Source organism: Lissotriton vulgaris, chromosome 9 (genome assembly GCF_964263255.1).
Source record: "Lissotriton vulgaris chromosome 9, aLisVul1.2, whole genome shotgun sequence".
NCBI classification, from domain to species: Eukaryota; Metazoa; Chordata; class Amphibia; order Caudata; family Salamandridae; genus Lissotriton; species Lissotriton vulgaris.
The window spans coordinates 345,584,900-345,604,860 of NC_141697.1; positions in this window are offsets into that span (position 1 = coordinate 345,584,900).

The following is a 19,961-nucleotide window of genomic DNA, read 5'->3' on the forward strand; positions in this document are numbered from 1 at the left end:
TGTGTGCACGTTAAGTAAACAAAAGGAGGAGTACCACCATTAAAGATCAAGAGAGTTCTTAATGGGGTGTTTGACTGACAAAAGGAAAAAGTGTATCCTTTTGTTAATAACCCCTCACTCACCAGCCTAGTGGTGACATGCTTCATCATTGGGGTCCACCCTGGCGGCCTAGCGTCACCAGGGTGTGCTACAACACCTGAAGTACAGTGGAGCAGGTTGTGAGTGTAAGTGCAGAAAAAGTGTGTTAAAAATTGTCCTGGTTTGACTTAGTGGAGAGATACATTTTATTTACAAGCAACTGGACAATATTAAAAAAGGTGAGGCGAGATACTATGAGGGTAATTACGACCAAAAGTATCTCTATATGTGTACTGTGACCACCACTAGGCTGGTGAGTGAGGGGTTTTTAACAAAAGGATAAACTTTTTTCTACCACCCCATTAGGAACTCTCTTGATCTTTAATGGTGGTACTCCTCCTTTTGTTTACTTAGTCCTTCCTCAGGGGAACAGAAGTACTCTCCGTTCACTTAAGGTGAACACGATCCCTTGCTCTCCCTTTTGTTAGTCAATGTGTGTGCACGTTGCCATGCCTTGTGGCTCCTCCTGCTTTCCTTCTATTCTGGTGCCCTGGTGCTTGCCCTGTTCTCAGGCAATGGGTACCCATTTCTTCCCAGCCGCTCTCACACCTCTGTCACTGCTGAAAAAAAGTGGCATTCTTACAATTTAATTATCTGTAGTTTTGCGGGGAAGAACAAAACATATCAGAGATACAGCTCCTGTGGATGTTGTTTAACACCTATGAAGGCTTCTGTTTGATGCTGCACAGTGGTGGTGTAGTCCACATAAATGTTGACGTTCATCTCTTCCACTTGCTACAGACCATGGAAACATGCTGTTTGCAAAATTATTATTATTATTATTATTAAATGGGTTTTGTTAAGCGCAGACTACCCGGAGGCCTTGTAGCGTAGTATGACTGGGGGGCAAGTGAGGGCAGTGTGATTTAGGTGAAAAGGATGGTTTTTAATTCCTTCCGGAACTTTAGGCGGTTAGGTTCGCTGCGCAGGGAGGCCGGCAGGGAGTTCCATGCCTTGGCTGCATTCCAGGAAAAGGAGCGGCCCCCCATCTGGAACGTTTGACTTTGTTCTCAGTGGCCAGAAAGGCTGTGCTGGAGCGCAGTGACCTGCGAGGGAGATATGGAGTAGCCAGCGAGCAGATCATTGCTGGTGCTTCCTTCCACATGGCCTTATGCATAAAGCACATTGATTTAAACAGTATTCTGGCCTTAATGGGCAGCCAGTGGAGTCTTTTTAGGGCAGCAGTCCCTGAGTCCCGCCTGTTGAGGCCCAGCAGGAGGCGGGCTGCTGCGTTTTGCGTGACCTGGAGCTTCTTCGTTGTAGTGGCCGGAGCCCCTAGGTACAGCGCATTCCCGTAGTCCAAACGGGACAGAATGATGGCTTGCACCATGATCCTGAGGGCTTGTGGGGGGAGAAGTGGTAATACTTTCCTAAGCATACGCATCAATCCGAAGCAGGTGGCAGATATGATGGTTGCTTGGTGATTAAAATTAAGATTGGCATCAAGCCAGATGCCCAGGCTCTTTATTTGGGGTTTGGACTGAGGCTGGGTGCCCATGCATGGGGGCCAGTCAGGCAATGGGCAGGGGATGTTTGGGTTCCCAAGAATCATGAGCTCTGTTTTATCGCCATTGAGTCTTAGATGGGAGGTGGCCATCCATTTATTGACTGCTACTAAACAATTACTGAGATTAGGCGGGGAGGTGTTAGTTTGGTTCAGGGAGACGATCAATTGAGTATCGTCAGCGTATGTGACTAACTCCAGGCCAAATGAGTGGACAATGTCTGCCAAGGGGAGCATATATATGTTAAAAAGGGTGGGGCTCAAGGACGAGCCCTGAGGCACACCCTGAGCAAGAGGCCAGGTTCTGGAGTGAGTAGTGCCCTCAACTACTCTAAATGAGCGGTTTTCTAGGAAAGATTGTAGCCATCGGATGGCTGTTCCTGACACTCCTATTTGATTAAGGCGGTAAATAAGGATGGTGGTGTTTACGGTGTCGAAGGCGGCACTAAGATCAAGCAAAATGATTGCTGTGGTGCCGCCTAAGTCCATCTGTTTCCTGGCTAACTCGGTCACTGTCAGAAGGGCTGCTTCCGTTCCCAACCTGGGGCGGAAACCTGCTTTGGAGTCGTGGAGTATACTATTTGATTCCAAATACTGTGTGAGAGATGTGTTGATATGTCTTTCGAGCAGTTTACTAACCCAGGGGAGCAGGGATATTGGGCGATAATTGGCCATGTTGTCTGGGTCTAAGGTGGGTTTTTTCAAAAGAGCTCGTACTTGCGCTTTTTTCCAGGCCGTGGGGACTATGCCAGTAGTGATGGATTTGTTAAGGATGTTGAGAATGACTGGTAGTATTGTGTCTGTAATCTTTTTTAAATGACATGGAGGTGCGGGATCACTTGGGGATCCAGATTTAACTTTTTTCATAGTGTGATCCAGAACGTCAGCTCCTACTAGGGGGAACTCTGTTAATTTATGGGGTGTGATGCAGGATGGCGTAGCTCCTTCCAGGTCAGCTAGATTTGGTGCGACAAAGGCCGATGAGATTGTTTGTATTTTTTTATAGAAATATTCCGCCTGATTGTTGCATCGAAATTGTGCTTTACTGGGATCCGGGGGGGTGGACGGGGTGTCAATTAGAGATTTAGCAATTTGGAATATTTCTCTGGGACAATTGTGGGCGTTGTTGATTTTGTCTTCAAAGAAACGGGCCTTGGTTGAGTTAATCTCGGTTTTGTACTCTTTTATAGCATCATGATGGTTTACTTTATCTGAGTTGCTGCGAGATTCCCTCCAGGTTCTTTCTAGCTTCCTACAATGTCTTTTCATTTCTTTAAGTTTGGGAGTGTACCATGGTGATTCCTTGGATTTAGTCTTTTCTTTTAGGGTTGTTTGCGGTAACACAGAGTCAAGGGCCTTGGATATCTAAAGGGAGTAGTTGTCATACAATAGTGTTGGGTCGTCGACAGAGAGTTTAGTCCATTCTCTCCCCTGGAGCGATGTACGCGGGGGTAGCGGTGCAGAGGCGGTGTGTTGCCACCGTAGGGGGACCAAGTGGTGGTCAGACCATGTGAGGCCATAGGGGTCCCTACTACCAGTCTGTGGTCGTTACTAAACACTCCGTCCAGGAGATGGCCTTTCTCGTGTGTGGGTTCGAAGCCCTTCTGAATGAGTTGGATAGCTTCCAAATTATCTAGCAAGGCTTTGGTTGAGGGGTCATCTGGGTTATCCAGATGGATGTTAACGTCACCTAATATGGTGAAGTGTGAGCTAGTGACAGCTAGTTCAGCGACTTTAAGTTGTAAGGAGTCGAGGAATTCTCCCATTTGGTTTGGGGGGCGATAAATAAGTATGCCTGATAAGGTCGCCGTGGGTGATAGATCAAGGGCAAACTGCATACTTTCGCAGTTTGATATTGAGCCTGCATTAGTCCTACATTGGTATTGATTTTTATAAAGGATACCTATTCCTCCTCCTCTGCCCTCCGGCCTATCGACTCTTTGGAGTAGATATCCCTGTTGCAGGAGGGAGGTGATGTCAGGGTCTGATGCCTCTTTGAGCCATGTCTCTGTGAGAAAAATGGCATCGGGGCTAATGTCCTCTAAAAGAAGTGACATTTGAACCGCATGTTTAGTAAGAGAGCGGCAGTTTAGCAGAAACATTTGGTATGTTTTGGCAGGTTGTGAGTGCTTTGCCTGACACGTAGGGCGGTATCTGCAGTGGGTACATGTGCTGGTTGAGTTGCCGAGTACAATAGAGTGTAGGCAGCCGTCGGGGATAGGCGGCATAAGTTTGATCAGGGTTTGGGAGTCGTACGTGATTGTGGTGGCATGGTTTGGGGTTGGTTGGACAGAGGGTGTGGCCCCTTGCCCCGGTCGACCGCGGACGGGCAGGACTTTGGCACGACTTCGGCGCGAAGTCGGCGCTCCCGCTGCGCTCGTCCGCTGCGCTTCCTCCACAGTGCCATTTATAGAGGGGGAGGGGATACACTGTACCGCTAACCTGCCTGTTCAGCAGCAGGTCAGGGCGGAAGTGAGGTTTCCGAGTTGGGTGCCGGAAATGGTGTTGCATCTCTGTTCTGAAAGTTAAGTAGTGTAGCCACAATGGCTCATGATGGAGCGCCAGGAACTGGCGGCCTCTTCTGTACCTGATGCACACGTTCTATGGTTTAAACCATTTCGAGTTTTTGTCCCCTAACCCTACCGAGGACAACCAGTCTTCCAGGTGCAGCTCCATGCTTGGACCCTCGGTCTTCTCCTGGACTTCCACCAGTTTGTTGTGTTGAACCTTCTTTCAGCATCATTCAATTTATCTGTTAATGTGGACACCTCCTGTTTCAGTGCCATCTCATGTGGTCCAGACTATCTATCTATTAATCACATAGCCAACCCACTCTGCAGGACAGACAACATATTCATCTCTATGAAAACGACATGGATCACTGCAAAAAATACTCACCTTGGGTGACCCCCTATAGCAACACCTTCATTCACAAGTTAAGGCTCCTTCCAACTCCCACCACAGGAGTTTGAAAAGCTTTGACCGAAGTAACTAGATTTCCAACTTTAAAAAAATCGCAATCACAGGCGTATTATTTAAGTGTTTTAACCTTTGAATGACTTCAGCCATCAACACACCAACACTTGACAAGGAAGATGGGCTTCTGGAAAACAGTGAAACCTAGGATGATTCACCAGGCATCCCAGTGTCCACAAAGCAGTGACCTGAACACATGAAGGAAGGAAGGGTATGATGAAGTTGGCAAGCAATGACTCTGACAACAAACCAAGACTTACAGAGCAAAACGGCTTCCAGATTTCTATATAATCTGACCACTATTTGCATCTCACAGACACTCAGATAACTTTACACAAAATCTCAGATTGGGCAACCCAATGCAGTAACCAGCTAAGCAGCCTATATCACATGAAATACCATAAATGGTCCCGCAGAGCTGTTCAAAGCTTCCAGCATACTGAGAACCATCAAGCTTCTCGTCATACACTCAAACTTTGTCATCCAACATAATGCTATGCGCAGCGTCTCATAACACTAGAACTGCACCTCTTTGGTCATCACACTCGACCCGGAAATGCTTCCCACATAGGTTCAAAACAAAGACAACATTCTTCCAACCAAACACCCTAAACATTGTAGCATGCTGCTCATGTAATCAAGTGATTCACCGTCCCACATCGGGGTAGTAAGCGCTATATAAATACAGCAATACAACTATGCAATAATCAAGAAATCAAAGAAAACCTACAACATGATCCACATCACTGAGTCTGCCTGCCCAAAGTGCGGAGACTTGCGATCCCTCGGACAGACCGTGAGGTTGTCTTCATTTGAGATTGACTCTCAACCAGCCGACCACGCTAGGGATCGGCGACCAGAAAACTAACTGGTTCCGGGATCGGGAGTGAACTCCGTATTTCTGACCCCGATCTTCACAGCCAATTGAGAACGCGTATGTTGGGCCACACTGCAGCCATTTTCACACCCGGGATTGCCACGGGACCCAATTACACGAACCCGGGCCAAGAAGTCCCAGTGCACTTCGGAACCTACCGTTTGCCATCTACATAATCAGAAGCCCAACATATAATCTGGCAGTTGTGGACATCCGGCGATTGATTGCCAGTAAATCGGCCCCCAGCACTGCCCACGACCCAGTCCTGATGAAGATCCTGTAGTAACCTGGATCGAAACGCCGTCGACCTTTCAGCGCAAATATTGGTGCGAAATACGAAGCGGTTGAACATATTGAATACTTTTTAAAATGAACTTCTAATCTATCTTGAACCGCCGTATATCAATGAATACACTGTATATTTACTCTCCAGTCACCTTGCGCCACTCACGCTGTTTCACATTGTCACCTGCGTCGCTATATTGGTTTTCACTGTCACACCTAGAGCACCACGTACAATTTGGGTTGTTTTTCAGTTGTTGTGATTTATATACTGCAGTGCTGCTATAACTGTAAACTATATTTCTGCTCCTTTTCCAAAAAATCTTTTATACATAAAATGATGCTTTTAGCACATGTCAGAATTATATAGAGTCTCCTTGTTTCCTTTCAGATAATGTATTTACATATCTTTACTAATTGTCTTAAATTAATACCAGTTGGGACATTGTTGTTCTTATGCCCAAAGTGGGAGCGCCCAAATGTATCTCTAAATTCAGGTACTCTAATGCCACCTAACAGGATATTATTCACTAGCACCCACTCTGAGATATCCATGCAATGCACTTTGCCACCAAAGCAGGAAACCTAGATGCACACCTTCGAGTACCATAACCACCAGAACCTTGCCCTAGAGACCAAGCTTTGACCAGACTAGAATACCATGATGCCCATGCCTTTCTTTTCTCTACGCTCACAGCTAAAAATCTTCCAACTTCATAAAGTCAAGGGTTTAGTCTACTACCTATAGGCCCCTGCTCTTCACTGCCTTACTTAGACCACTGACTGGCATCATCAAGTATTTTGGTCTATCCAGCTACAACCATTCCAAACTTTCCTAATCATCCTGAGGTAAGAAAATATACTGGTGTAGACCACTGTGCTCCAGACCCATGTTGATAGAAGTTGAAAACTAGGTGAATGACCACCACCTCATTCTCATGACCAGCCAGCCATTTGCTCAACGACTATAAAAACCTGAGGCTCCCAAAACATGGTAAGGTTGGCCACCACTCGGCTATCATGGGCACGGTGGAAAACAAGTTAATCAAATATCCACACTGTTGTGTTTTACTATTGTGTGGCCAAAATATCGACATAAAAAAATATTGCAGCCACAATATCGACTTCCACTATGTTGTCAATGTAAACTCTATGGGTAAGTCTATACTTCCTATTCTTAACTCCACATTTACTTACCTTGACAACATTTCTGGTAGTCTATATTTTAGCTGTGATATGTTGGCAAGTTGATATTTAGACCACAATTTAGTGGTATAACCCCATTCACTCCTAGTCCCATCAGGGGCATCTTCACAGATTTTCCTCAGATGACTAGGCAATCCTCCTTCCAAACTCTCCTGTTTAAACTGCTTAAAAGTGGAAACACCTAACGTCTCTGCAGTCTAGTATATTCAAAACACAGTAGCTAGGCTGCGCTTTCACCTCTTAACTTGGACCTCATAACACCAGCCTTACAATCAATTAATCAATCAATCAGAGGTTTATAAAGCGTGCTACTCGCCCGTGAGGGTCTCAAGGCGCTGGGAAGGGGGTGCAGCTCCGGATCAGTCGAAGAGCCAGGTCTTGAGGCTCTTCCTAAGGGTGTGCAGAGTGCGGGAACGTCTGATATTGACTGGGAGCACGTTCCAGGTCTTTGCTGTGATGTAGGAGAAGGCTCTTCCATCAGCTCTGTTTCTGCAGATGCGTGGGGTCTCTGGAAGGGCGAGGTCGTCATAGCAGATGTTCATTTTGGGTACGTGGAAGGAGACTCTTTCGTTGAGGTATTTGGGTCTGATGTTGTAGAGGGATTTGTAGGCGTGGGTGAGTAGCTTGAAGGTTACTCTCTTCTCAATGGGGAGCCAGTGGAGGTCTCATAGGTGCTGGGTCATGTGCTTGTATCATGGAGTTCCGAGGAAGAGACTGGTTGCAGTATTGTGGATGGTTTGGAGCTTGTGTAGCAGGGTTTTGTTGATTCTGGCGTAGAGGGTGTTACCGTAGTCCCATCTGCTGGTTATGAGTGCCTGGGTGACAGTCTTTCTGCATTGGGGGGGATCCACTTGAAGGTCTTGTGGAGAATGCGGAGGGAGTTGAAGCAAGTGGAGGCGACGGCCTTTGTCTGGTGGGTCATGATGTGGGAGGAGTCTAAAATGATGCTGAGGTTCCGGGCATGGTCCGCCGGGGAGGGTGGGTTTCCAAGGGTAGGGGGCCACCAAGAGCTGTCTCACGCAGTGAGGAAAGGTCCAAGGACAAGGACAAGGACTTCTCTGAGTTCAGTTTTAGGCGGCTGTCGCTCATCCAGGCTGTGACGTCTTTCATTCCTTCTTGAAAGCTGAGTCTGGTGTCTTCGGGGTTCTTCGTGAGAGAGAGGATGAGCTGGGTGTCGTCAGCGTAAGATACTATGCTGAGCCCATGCTGTCTGACAATGGCGGGGAGGGGGTCATGTAGATGTTGAAGAGCGTGGGGCTGAGCGAGGATCCTTTGGGTACTCCACAGTTGATCTCTGTAGGGTCAGAGAAGATGGGAGGGAGTCTGATCCTTTGGGTTCTGCTGGAGAGAAAGGAGCGGATCGAGGGTGGTTCCTTGTATACCGGTGTCATGGAGTCTGGCTGCAAGTCTGGCTGCAAGAGTGCGGTGTGAGACGGTGTCAAAAGCTGCGGAGAGGTCTAGTAGGATAAGGGCCTCAGTGTGGCCCTGGTCGAGTAGCATGCGGATTGCATCGGTGGCAGCGAGGAGGGCGGTCTCGGTGCTGTGGTTGCTGCGAAATCCGGACTGGGAGGAGTCCAGGATAGCGTTCTCTTCAATAAAGGTGGTCAGCTGGGCATTGATGAATCTCTTGGTGATATTGGCTGTGAAAGGAAGGAGAGAGATGGGCCGGTAGCTTTTCAGGTCCGTCGGGTCGGCCGAGGGTTTCTTGAGGAGGGGCTTGACCTCTGCCCGCTTCCAGTTGTCTGGGAAGATGCCGGATTGTAGGGAGGTGTTGATGGTCCGGCCTAATTCGGGTGCTATGGCGGCAGCAGCTCTGTGGTAGATGTGCCGAGGGCAGGGGTCCATGGGGGCTCCTGAGTGGGTGTTTTTCATGGTCGTGGTGGTGTCTTCAGTAGTAGCAGGTTTCCAGGCGGTGATGGTTGGCTGGTTGTCGGTGGTGGGGAGGGGTTGGTGTCTGGAGTCTGTTCACTGAAGTTGTCGTAGAGGGCCTTGATTTTTAGGTGGAAGTAGGAGCTGAGCTTGTTGCAGAGGACCTGGGATGGTGTGACATCCATGGCTTCGCTGGGGGGTTTGGTGAACTGCTGTATGACGTTGAAGAGTTATTTTGCGTTACTTGCGTTGGTGTGGATTTTGTTCTTGATAAAGGCTCATTTGGTGGCTCTTATCTACTGGTGGTATTCATTCATGGCGTTCCTGTAGTTTTTCTGGCCTTCTGTGGTTTTCCTGTTCTGCCAGAGTTTCTCGAGGCGTCTGCAGGAGCGCCTGGCTAATTGGAGGTGGGTGATGAACCAGGCGGTCTTCAGGTGCGTTGTTTGACGGGGTGGCAGAGATGTACGAGCTTGTCAGCGCAGCTGGAGATCCAGTGGTGTAGTTCTTTGGCTGTGGAATTGGCATCGGTCGTGGCGGAGAGGGGTCGTGGAGGAGGGTCGTTTTGAGGTGTTCCTCTGTGATCTTGCCCCATTTCCTTTGTGGCGGGTGGGGGCCGGTTTGGATGCGGAGGTGGTGTTGAAGGTGAAGTGTACGCAGTGGTGGTCTGTCTAGAGGGGATGCGTGGTGTGGCTGAAGTGGATGTTTGTCCCTCCTGCGAAGATGGGGTCGATGGTGTGTCCGGCTCTGTGGGTGGGGTGGTGACGAGTTGCTCCAACCCGAGGTTGTCAAGGAGGGTGGCAGAGTCGGGGTCGCTGCGGTTGTCAAGGTGGAAGTTCAGGTCTCCGATGAGAATGTAGTCCGTGGAGTGGATGGCGTGGGGTGCGACAAGGTCGACAATGGTGGTGGCGGAAGAGGCACGAGGCCTGGAGGCCTGTAGACGAGGGTCATGTTCAGCGTAGTTCTGGGGCTGGTTTGGATCTGGTAGTGGAGGTGGTCTGTGTTGGAGAGGGGGTCGCCCGTGCTGGAGGTGGAGGATCGAAGGGAGCTCTTGTGTGCAATGGCTAGTCCTCCTCCTGGGCAGTCCTTTCTCTGGATCTTGTATCCATCGGAAATGGCGGTGGCGATGTCGGCGCGGAGGTGGCGTTGGTCCATGTTTCCGTGAAGAAGGCTACGTCTGGTGAGAGGGTGTCAGGCAGGTCCCAGATCTCCTTGGCGTGTCTGTGGAGGGAGCGCACGTTGAGGAGTATGCAAGTCCATAGTGTGGGCGTCCGTCGTGGGTTTATCAGTCGTGGGGGGGGGGCTGTTGGTGGTGAAGGATTGTGGGTCAGTGCCCCAGGAGAACTGGCCATGGGTGGTGTTCAGAATTGATCTCTGGCGGTTGTTGTTTCTTCCGTGGTTGAGTGCCAGGAGGGCAGTGGAGTTGTAGCGGTGGAAGGTCGTAGATCCAGAGTCCTGGCACTGGCCGTGGTCAGGTCACGGACGAGCACAGACGGGCTTGCCTTCAGTGCACCAGCGGCATACCTGCTGGGCGGATGCCATTAAGCAGGGGAGGAAAGCGCAGCTGGGAGGCAGGAACCTGCAGGGGGGAGGGCCCGTGGGGCAGCAGCGGCGGGAAGGACAGAGAGGAGGCAGAAAACGGGAACGAGGGGGACAGAATAACAAAAAAAGGCACAGAGACAGACACAGGCACAAATGGACAAATACAGCAAAGTGTCACAAGGCAGACATGGGCACAAAAGAGGAAAAAACCGCAAAGTGGCACAGAGATAGGCACAGGCACAAAAGAGACAAAAACAGCGAAGAGGCACAGAGACAGACACAGCCACAAAAGAGACAAAAACAGCAATGTGGCACAGAGGCAGACACAAAAGAGACAAAAACAGCAAAGTGGCACAACCAGACAACAGCGGCCAGCAGAAGAGCAAGTCTCTCCCACTAGACCACCAGGGATGAGGCGCTGGCAGGAGCCTGAGAGTGGAGGAGGGCCTCGACACCTACCTGAGCAGCAGCGCCCAGAGCAACAGTGCCAGAGCAGTGACAGTTGATGGCGGAGCTGAGGGGGGAGAGCAGGTCTCTGACCAGGAGGTCAGGGGTCTTGCACGCAACCGCCCCGCTCCCACACCGCCAAACTCTATTGCCGACTACCGGATGGATTACAAGTTGCAGTCCGGACGGGCAGTCCTGTGGCAGCTGGCCCACGGTGCTGCCTTTCAAAGACTCATAGGAGAGCCTTAGAAAGGCAGTGCTGTGCGACCACCACAGCTCATTCCAGCATGGCATGGATTGTAAAGTCCATGCTGTGCAGAAACTGGGGCTGCAGAATGACAGTGGGCAACACCATGTCCCACTGTATTCACCCCTGTGCACCGAGGCACCAGGGGTCCCTCTAGGGCCCCTTAGTTTCCTGGCCACCACCCTTTTCATGGCAGGCGCAAGGTCATGAAAAGGACAGCAGTGAGGAAACTCATAATATTCTTAGGAGGGCAGCGCTAGCATATGGTGGCCTCATATGGGTCCACCCTAGTGATAGCAGTGCACTAAAACATGCCCATCATCATGCTTGATAAAATAACATAAGTGCAAGATCAGAGCCATGAGGCATATAATTGGAGTTTTTTTTTCACTCTACAGCATACACACCAATGCCACAGTTACAACACTGAAAAGCAACCAGCTCCAAATCTTTTGAAAACAGACTCCGTTTCATTGAAATGCGATTAAGCCTAGACATGCATCTTTTTATTTGCAGGCGGTTGATTCTCCTTCGTGCTCCTGCGTCATCCGCGCAGAGGCACTGCCAGGGGTCATCTGTTTTTTCACCGTAAATGAATTCCAAAAGCCCGGGGACACATCCGTGCTGTATGGCGAGGGGGCGTGGCGTGAAATACTTCTGAAAAAGGCCCGGAGACGCAGCCAGTGCCGCAGGAAAGGGGGTACGGGACCCCAGGCAAGCGAGAGAAATGTGCTCGGTGCCACTGAAACTGCTGCACAACTGACCGCCATGCCTCTATCTGCCGCGACTTTGTCAGTTTCCCGAAGGTGAGTCAGTGAGTTCACTGGCAAATCTGGGTTAAGCATCGATCGAATTAATTGGTTTTCTATAGCCCCATTCAGGACCACCCGATAATCCCCATCTACCATTAATGCGAAGCGAGCGCTTGTTCTCGTTTCTTCTCCCTCTACAAATATGTAGGTTTTGTTTTGTCTGCCGCGATCGCACGACTCGGCCCCACATCTGCTCGGAGAGACAGCGAGCCACCAACCAGCAGCTCTAATTAGGCTAAGTGCAGGAAACAAGCCAGCGCGGTGCAAGGTGCTGCAGATAAGGCTCTGCGAGATGAAGGGATATGTCAATTTTAGCATAAAAAGCCCGTAGCTGTTCTGGTTTTTAAGCAAACGACTTGGAATACGGAGCGGGTCCACTCCATCGGCAGCGAGTAAACAGACAGGCATATACAACAGACACACGAGCGTGCATAACGCAAAGAAGCGTCCTAACAAGAAGCACCATACTAACTGCAAAACTAACACCAACATCACCTTCCAGCAAAACCGCCACCAAAATCTCGTTGGAGAAAAACGAGCACCAAAAATACCTTCCAGCTAAGCTAACACAAAAACCCTCCCATCAGCAAAACTAAAACCAAACTCGCACTGCAACAACACTAACAGCAACATTCAAGGTAGGGAAAAACTGCATTAACAGTGCATTTCTGGATTTGTCATTCAAAGTAAGTAACATTCTCTACTGTGCCACTAAGACAGTAGAACAGATACCCAAACACCTGTATAAATGAAGATTTAGATTTTCTATGGGCTGCACCGTGCCTGTGGGCTTTATAAATTCTAAATAAATCAACCCAATGCGTTGCAATGCTTATTACACTTTTAGCGAGCTCCTGCACAAGGCGCTAATAAATTACATCTGATGTTTACTAAACGGGCACAAGAATAATGTGTATTTTACATAATCATTCGATAGTATTCTTAGAAAAATACTCATAGCGGTTAGCGACTGGTGTGGCTGGTAAGGTGTTCTGGTCAAATACTCCCGTACAACGCAATTGAAAAGGGTAGGATGTCATAAAGTGAGAAGTAGGGTCTATCTTCACGCTAATCCAATACTGCTTCTGATGCTAAACAGTAACCATGGTGGCTTAGTTGACCTAACTGTTGGGGCGCCAAAAAAACCATCAACGAAGGTGCAGCTATGAATAGTTGATGGGTTTCAGGTCTTGACCATGGTCAAACACAAGAGGAGGAGTAATTTGCCTGATAAGGCATTATTTCAGTAGAACAACAGAAAAAATGGCAGCATAAGAACTAGGTAGCCAATGTCTTCTCAGGTACTGGTGGAGTCAGAACATCTTCTGTGTGTTTCCGCATTGTTTCCTCATTGGTCAGGTCTGCCCAAACAAGCCTTCAGTTTACGGTTTGCTCATTTGCAAGACAAGCTCTCTGGAAGGGTGCCTCCCTCAAGCGTTTGAGGACACACGCATGGCAAGTGATGGCACTCTCCTGTGACACATGGTGACAGTCCTACTCCATTATTGTGATGAGTTCTTGATCTTCAGACGTCTGGGATTCTCAAGGACAGGAACAAGGCGTCCAGTGAGATGACCTTGGGGAATCAGGAGTGTAATTCACACCTTCTGTCTCTGAGGAGGAAGCATGCAGGGCCCAGTTCAGCATCCTGAAGAATTATGATGCTTAAGTCATTTAGTGCAGGGGTCTCCAAACCGGTCCTGGAGGGCCGAATCCATGCCAGATCTTTAAAATTACTACATGTATCTCAATGGGGATAGCCCAAAAATCTGGCATGGATTCGGCCCTCCAGGACCGGTTTGGAGACCCTTGATTTAGTGTGTGTGTCTCAGTATCATGGAATCCTGTATCTTGAGTACGGTGTGCGGATCTGGATCAAATGAGGGATTATGCTTTTGTCAGCCTTTTCCCATTGGGAAGACTAGATCACCTTGATAAAGGCATAGTGACTCTGCTCTCCTCTATTTTGTTGGCAAACACCTTCATCCTGCTGTTATTTTACTAGACTGATGAGAAGAGAGAAGACAGAAAATGAAAATGCCTCCTTTTTGATCCGTGCCACTAATCAAACAAACAACTTCTTAGAAGTGTTCCCGGCACTCTCCCATTCTTCCTTCAATCCATTTAGCAATTCAACCGTATATAATTCCACCCACCAATCCACCTACCCATCAATCCATTCATTCAACTTCCTATCCTTTCCTATCCATCCATTCTTTCATCCATCTGTACCTTCATACTCTTACTCTCTTATACGTCCACCCATCATCCAGTCATCCATCAATTCTTTCATCCAAAACCTCTGTTCACTCATCCACTCTTTCATCCTCCCTCTCTTCGATCTTGCGACCCATTGTGTCACCCATCCGTCCATCACCCATCCTTCCACCTTTTTATCCATCCATCATCTGAAACATCTAACCATCCCTTTTCCCATCTGTTCTTTCAGTAATCTATCAGTTTGCCTACTCATACTATCGCAATTCCTTACTTTCACCCATTCTTCCACGTATCCATTCACCTTTCCACCCAGCCATTCATCCTTTCACCTATTCACCCACACTTTCTCCTCACCATCCAAACATACTTTAACCAAAAACCAATCCAGCCATCATACATCCACCCTTGCACCCCATCCATACACCCATTCTTCTTCATTTTGGATATTCAGAACAGGTGTCTTAATTGATCGAAAACTTAGGGCAAGATGTACGAAAAATGTAGCTGTAACAAATGCTGAAAGTTGCTAAATCTGTGGATTTGTGACAACTAAAACGTCTTCTACGTAGGTACTCCATTTTAGGAGTCAGTAATGATTTACCAACTCCTAAAGTGAACTAAGAAATGGTTTATGAATCGCTATTTGGAAAAAGCAGTGTTGGGGGGGTCCATTCCAAATAAGTTACCAACTACTAAGATAGGGTGATATCTTATCCACCAAAGAGAAGGGGTTCACTTTGGACCATAGGACCACTGCCAACTTTCACTGGAACTTTTCAAAATGAAACACTTTTTTTTTAAGGAAATTGGGCTGCTTTGAAAAAAGTTTTCTGTTTTGAAAAGCAGTCACAGCGAAGGTGGTCTGCTGGCCATTGCAGGCCACCGTCCCTGTGACGGAGACCAATTGAAGTGAGCAGCAAATTGTGACTTGCCAAATGAACATCTGCAACTCATTACAATTTCTTATTCTGCAATCCGACCTATAAGTACATGGGTCAATTTGCAAAATAAATCCCTCATTTACGGGGATGTGGCATAGGGCAGTGCAGCAAGTCAGCTTGCTGCGCTGTCCAACTCCAAAGTGAAAGGGCAGGAATGCCCCGGATTTATTCAACATGCTGCATTCCTGTCCTTTCCTCTTGGAATGCAGCACACATAGAAAGAGGAAAAAATGAGGGAAAATAAAGACATTTCTCCTTGTTACTCCTACCTTGGGAGGCGCAAGTATTTGGCCCTTTTCCAGGTTTACATGATCTTGTAAATCTGGGTCAGCGTCAACATCTAATGGTGTTGTGTGGGAAATCCCACTGCAACGTCCATTGAATGCCTCCTGAGTGTAGAGTAAGGCAATGCAGTGAATTGTGCTGCCTTGCCATACTCCATATCTATTGGGCCAGCCAAAGCCACGCATAGGGGTTTGCGTGGCCTCATAGATATGAATTTGGAAACAGTAACGATCCAGTGGCGCAAGGGGCTCGTAAATATGCACCTACATTTCTGGCCACAAAAAGTAGGGTTTCACATTGCAACCGTTTTCTGAGGCCAGAGAGTTAGTACATCTGACCCTTCGTGTTAGCAAGTCATCCTGTTGGCCTGTTCACCCCCATTGTGGTAGAAGAGCAGTGCTTCCTGCTGCATGTGGGGGCACCGGAGGCTGGTCGGGGTGCTGGAGCACCGGGGCCAGCCGTGACCTCGCATGGGCATGCGCTCTTAAAGGGCTTAAAGCACACCAGGCACTCTTGCTGCGCGTCAGAGCCCTTCAGAGGCCGGCCGGGCTATTATCATTTACATTTACAGGACAGGTCTGGTTACAGCCAAGGGACATTTGCTGAACTTGATTTAATTTAAACTGTGCTTGTAAGGTATTGGGCCTTAATTACGTCATAGGCAGAAAAGAGGCCGGGCTGTGCTATACTTTCTTACTGTTTTACTGTCTGAATGTGATTTTTAGGTATCTAGCCCTGAACCCTGAAGGTTTTGCCTGATAATATTTCTTATTTGACTGTTACTATCTTGTGTTATAAGGCAGGGTTTTAATCAAACATCACAAAACCTAAGACTGGTCAAGGGGTAGTAGGTACACTAGATGCCTTCTTATCAAGGGCTGAATCTGCTCTCATGAACAAAATTCACGGAGTGCAGATTATACCTGGATCCTCAAGTGCAAACTAGTCGTCATACCCTCAGTGCTTTAAGTTCACAAACAAACCCGGTTGACTGAGCACCACAAACTACCAGGTCACACTCCCCAAGCCCTGAGCTTGCTAATGTTCAGGAGATAACCGACTCCCAGGTTACTCCAGTTATGCCAAACTTAGTTACGAGGGCCCATAAAACTAAATCAAAAGGCAGAGGTAGCTCTGCACCCCCGCAAAAGAAAAAGAAAGGGCAGGTATAACTAAGTCATACAAACAAAGCCACATCACATCTAAACTACTAGGTTGGTAGGAACAACCAAGTGGACAGGAAGCCTACACCTGAAGCCAATCAAGTTATAACTCCAGTTGAGGTGGTTCCCGAGCTGACTTTATTTCACAACTTGGAGGAGGGTTTTTTGGGATAAATTGGAAACTGTAATTGCAGCACACTTAAATTCCATCCTTCAAAAATTAACGGATATCGAGAGCAGGTTATCATGTTTAGAAAAACAATCACCTAGCATTCCCTATAGAGCACAGTCCTAGGTTAAATAAGACCATGGGTGGAGCCAATAGAGGGGGCGTTTACAACCCGAAACCTTCTTGGAGAACTATGACACAAAAAGTAACTGCCCACAAGTCACTGTGTCTTCATTTCAGACACAAGGATTCTCCCAAAGTGATTGTCAGTTTGTAAATCCCCGAACACTGATCAAGTGAATAAGGCATGTCACAATGTTGAGGAAAGGTCCCAAAGCCCACGTACAATTGTAGATCATCCCTCAGGTCATTCACCTTTCAGTGACACTAATTTGAACTTACATCTGCCCCCAGAAACAACACCCTCTATTGTCGTTTTAGCTAATGTTCCCCCATTGTTGCCTGATGACAGGGAAGACTGGCCATCTCTGAGGAATAAATATTTGCATTATGTAAATGCAAAGACAGGTATAAATAATAATCTACTATTCTCTGAGCTTAAGATGGCACGCAGGGTTAAGTGGGTAGGTCCAACCAATAAGTCACTGGTGGGGGATTGCATTGTATTGACCTACAGGCCACCAGGCCTGGTAAGATCCATATTAGATAGGATGGCTGACCAACCTATGAATGAGTTAAATATCTCTATTTTACCATTGGTTTTCTTTTACCGACCACCTAGATTGCGATCATGCTTAGTGGAAGAAGAGAGCTCATTAAGGACAAAACAGTATCCACAGTTTCCACCCTGGTACCACGAAAATCGCTTTGAGCTACTAAGCGGTCTTGCTGATATAGACTGACTAAAGCTAAAAACGAGTGCATCAGAGGACAATGCCCATGTATCTGAGATTATTCTCAATACACGTGGGAGTGATAAAGAGTATACACTCTCTATAGACCCTAAACACAGCTATTGCCCCCTCAGCTGTACAATAATAAAAGCCTGGAAACAGCTGGGACTATTGGGACAGATTTGAATGCCACTCAAGCTGAACGACCATCGGATAGTGGGGATGGCAACCCATTACAGGTGCAAAATTGCCAACCTAATAGCTTGCGTCTAATTACTTGGAACGTTGCAGGCATTTCCCGAAGGTTATTAGACGAGATATGGGTCCAGTATGTCAAATCTTTTGATATTATTTGCACACAAGGAACGTGGAGCAGGGATGATGACTCTCTGGACGGATACAACACATTAACTGTCCAAGCTGAACCATCATTGGCAGAGAGGGCAAAGGGAAGCCTTGCGACCCTAAATTCGATACAGTATGAGTCAAGTAGAAATGAAAAAGTAATTGAATCCCCAAGGTAGCAGCTGTTCTTGTGTTTTTATTTGATCAATGTACACATATTATTAGTCAATGGTACTACAATATTTTTGATACACAGAATGTTGCGGTATCAGTTAGCTTGACATGGAGATTGTTATGTTAGCAGTGAAGGTTTCCCCTTTGTGTATTATTTGGGTAGGAGATTTCAACTGCACCTTATGTCAGCATAGCAGGAGCAAGGTATGTGGGTTGGTAGATACTGATAATCAACCTATGACCTACTTTAAACATACCATACAGGGCAACGCCTTAACCTCCATTACTGTTGTGAATGACCTACGTATGATTGACACTTTGGTTATCACTCCAGTGGTGCAATATCCAACATTTCAGGGAGGGGGGTTGTGTAAGCACTATTGATTGTATGCTATTTTCTAGTAGGTGCTCACACCTTGTTGATAACTTTGCAGTTGAACCCATCCCTGAAAGTGATCATAACACCCTTACTGTTTCCCTACATATTGAGGCACGAAAGGGCAAGGCCTCTGATTGCCTAATAAAATATATTCGCAACCAAGGGATAAGGCTAAAATGGAACGCAATAAATTATAAGGATTTTGAGGAGACTAATATTAAAACAAATCTAACTCAAGTAATGACCTGCTTAACGATACTTCACAGCCAGATGCAATAATACAAAGTTTAGAATTTTTTTGTGACGACGTGGCTAAGAATTTGCTCAGACCGATGAGAAAAGGCAGTCTCCCCGAAATAAGATGGTTCAATGCTGAGTGTTCTGCGGCACAAAATAAATTGAAAAAGGCATGACAGTGTCCCCCAAGATAGGGCTATAATAAAAGTAGCCAGGCAGACCTATCAAAAGGTAATTGAGCAGAGAAAGGATGAATTGAGAAGGCAGGCCTGGGATAATCTTGAAAGAGCAAGTGCCCTGAAGGATTCTAGGAGATTTTGGAAGGTGCTAAATCGCTCACTTTTTACTAATGAAAAAAGGAGCATGGATACTAATATAACCGGGGTGGCTTAGGAGACCCACTTCAATATATTTAACCCAAAGAGCGTTTCACCAAGTGGGTGCGAGGATGAAATAAATATTAACATACAAACTGCACAACAGCTTAGTTCATCACTTTCTTTAAACGAAGTGGAGGAGGCCCTGAGAAAGGATATTCCCCTTAAAGCTCCAGGGCCAGATGGCGTGCCCCTGGATTTATTTAAAAGCAACCCACAAATATGGGCCCCACTGTTACTTAAGGTTTTTAAAGCAGTAACCATGGGCCGTATTCCATCATCATGGAAAAGAGCAGTGGTGGCGCCGATTTTTAAAAAGGGAAATAGAAATGATGCTACAGGCCGATTTCTCTAATTGATGCTTCATGCAAGCTGTTGTGGAGGATAATTCGTGCACGACTGGAGTCATGGGCCAATACTTCTGGCCTTATAGTGAACACTCAATTTGGTTTCAGGAAGGGAAAGGGAACCACTGAGCAGTGCCTCAACTTGTATATGATTATGGGCAAGTACATGAAGGCCAGGGATGTTTCAATCCATCTGGCCTTCATGGACTTGTCCAGTGCCTTCGACATGGTTTGTCAAGGAAAGCCCCGGTCACTTATGGACACTATCGGATTCGAAGAACCGCTTGTCACCCTGTTGCATAGATTACATGCATCTACTACGGTAGCTATCCGGTATGGTCCAGGGGGAAAAGACTAACCCAATTGCCTCAACCAAGGGAATGTGCCAGGGTTGTATATTGTCTCCCTTCTTATTTTTAATATATACTAATGGCTTAGAACATTTTTTTACTACAACAACACTTGGATTTTTCGAGAATAGGAGGCAAACAGGTACCCTTACTGGCCTATGCGGACGATACAGTCCTGATGACCTTATCAGCCAATAGCCTACAGAAATGTTTGAATGCAGTC